Genomic DNA, 2,753 nt, shown 5'->3' with positions numbered 1-2,753 from the left:
GGGTTCAAGCAATTCTCCTGTCACAGCCTCCTGGATAGCTGGGACTACAGGTGCCTGCCACCATACCCAGCTAATTTTTGCATTTTTAGTAGAGACGGGGTTTCACCCTGTTGGTCAGGCTGGTCTCACATTCCTGACCTCAGGTGATCCACCCACCTCTGCCTCCCAAAGTGCTGGGATTCCAGGCGTGAGCAACTGTACCCGGCTAAGATAAAGTATTTTATTTTTCCCAAATATGACTTCCATTTATTTTTTGAGCATATACTATATTCCAATCATTAACTTAATGTTAGAAGAAAAATAGTAGATGTGATTGCTGCCTTCATGGAACTATGGTTTAGCAAGGAGGCAGACATTATATAAATTATCAGACATACGCTTATCACAAATAAGCATAAATATGAACTGCAGACAGTCCCCAACTTGAGATTTGTTTACAACAGTGTAAAGTGATAAATACACAAAAGAAACTATACTTTACATATCTATACAACCATTCTATTTTCCACTTTCACAACAAATTACATGAGATATTCAATACTTTACTGTAAAATAGGTTTTGTGTTGGATGATCTTGCCCAACTGTAGGCAAATGCAAATGTTCTGAGCACATTTAAGGTAGGCCAGTATGATGTTTGGTAGGTTAGATGTATTAAATGCTTTTTTGAGGCCGGGTGCGGTGGCTCAAGCCTGTAATCCCAGCACTTTGGGAGGCCGAGACGGGCGGATCACGAGGTCAGGAGATCGAGACCATCCTGGCTAACACGGTGAAACCCCGTCTCTACTAAAAACTACAAAAAACTAGCCGGGCGAGGTGGTGGGCGCCTGTAGTCCCAGCTACCCAGGAGGCTGAGGCAGGAGTATGGTGTGAACCCGGGAGGCGGAGCTTGCAGTGAGCTGAGATCCGGCCACAGCCCTCCAGCCTGGGTGACAGAGTGAGACTCCGTCTCAAAAAAAAAAAAATGCTTTTTTGGCTGGGTGTGGTGGCTCATGCCTTTAATCCCAGCACTTTAGGAAGCCGAGGAGGGCGGTTAACTTGCAGTGAGAAGTTTCAGACAAGTCTGGGCAATGTGGTGAAACCCCATCTCTACTAAAAATACAAAAATTAGGTGGGCATGGTGGTGCATGCCTGTAATCCCAGCTACTAGGGAGGCCGAGGCAGGAAAATCGCTTGAACCCAGGAGGCGGAGGTTGCAGTGAGCTGAGATTGCGCCACTGCACTCCAGCCTGGGAGACAGAGTGAGACTCCATCTCAAATAAATAAATAAATAAATAAATAGATGCATTTTTGACTTATGATATTTTCAACTTACGATGGGTTTATTCCAATATAACCCCATCGTAAGTTGAGGAGAATCTGTGTAAGAAGTGCCATGAAGGTCAAACAGAAGGTGGAATGAGAGGATATAATCAGAAGACCAACCTAGTCTTCCTTAAGAAAGCAATGATTAAAAGATAAGTAAGAGTTAGGGGAAGTTGGAGAAAGTTTTTCGGGTGAGGGGATATAGGCAAAGGCCCTGAAATGGGAAAAACTCTGGTGACTTAGGAAATGAAAATAAGTCAGTTGGCTTGGATACAGTGAGAGAGGAGGAAAGTGGCCTGAAAGGAGGCTGTAGGGATGGGGACCAAATCATGTAGGACCTTACAAAAGGGGCAGGATCCCAAAGACTCAAGGTCTTGGGGGTCAGGTTAAGGACTTTGGATCAGGATGGTAGTGGTTGAAAAGGAGAAAAGAAAAGTGGCAACAATTAAGATATTATTTGATAAAAGGGAAAGAATCAAGCATTTATCCTGCTTTCCTATATAAACAATATTACTAGGTAATCAAATAACCAAAAAGGGGCAATTTCCCTTGGTAGAAACATTGTACAATAGCTCGTAAATGAAGAATGATAGCATTATATCGCCACTTAAAAACTCCTAATGAATGAATGGATGTAGGCTTTTCTCATCAATGGCTGCCAACGTCACAAAAAGAAGGACACACATACACTGGGTATCTCTCAGTGGAAAAGTACACTGCCGCCTATAAAGTAACATTGCCAAAAATTAAACTTGAATTTGATAAAACATTTAGATCCTACTGCCAAATTACACAAAATGCAGATAAGGGAACATAAATACACCACAGGGATGCAGCTGACAAAATCCAGATTGTGGCAAACACTATAGGGCAAACAACCTAGTCCCTTTTTAGAAATGCTGGGGAAAAAAAGAGAGAGGGAAAACAATGCAGAGGACTTAACCGCTATACCAGCCAAACATGGCACAGCTCCTCATTGAAACTGCAAAAAAGAAATAAATGGCAGATCTGTACAGACAGAAAGTAGCTAAGTTAGTGGTTCCTAGGGCCGAGGAGTTGGGGGAAAATGGGAGTGACTGCTAACAGGTACGTGTTTCTTTCTGGGTAATGAGAACGTTATAAAATTGATTATGGTAATGGCTGCACAGCTCTGTGAATATGCCAAAGCTGTTTAATTGCATACCTTAAATGGGTGAATTGTATGGTATGTGAATTATATCTCAAGGAAGCTGACATATGTATATGCATGTGTCTATATATGTGCATCTACATGTAAAAGAAGAGACCTGAGGATTGAAAGGATATCAGCTAAGGAATGGAGTACACGACTGGGCGCGGTGGCTCAAGCCTGTAATCCCAGCACTTTGGGAGGCCAAGACGGCGGATCATGAGGTCAGGAGATCGAGATCATCCTGGCTAACACAGTGAAACCCCGTCTCTACTTAAAAAA

The sequence above is a fragment of the Colobus angolensis genome, unplaced genomic scaffold (assembly GCF_000951035.1).
Source record: "Colobus angolensis palliatus isolate OR3802 unplaced genomic scaffold, Cang.pa_1.0 Scaffold137, whole genome shotgun sequence".
Classification (NCBI taxonomy): domain Eukaryota; kingdom Metazoa; phylum Chordata; class Mammalia; order Primates; family Cercopithecidae; genus Colobus; species Colobus angolensis.
The sequence above is the reverse complement of the archived record's forward strand: the minus strand, read 5'-3'. Positions refer to the sequence as shown.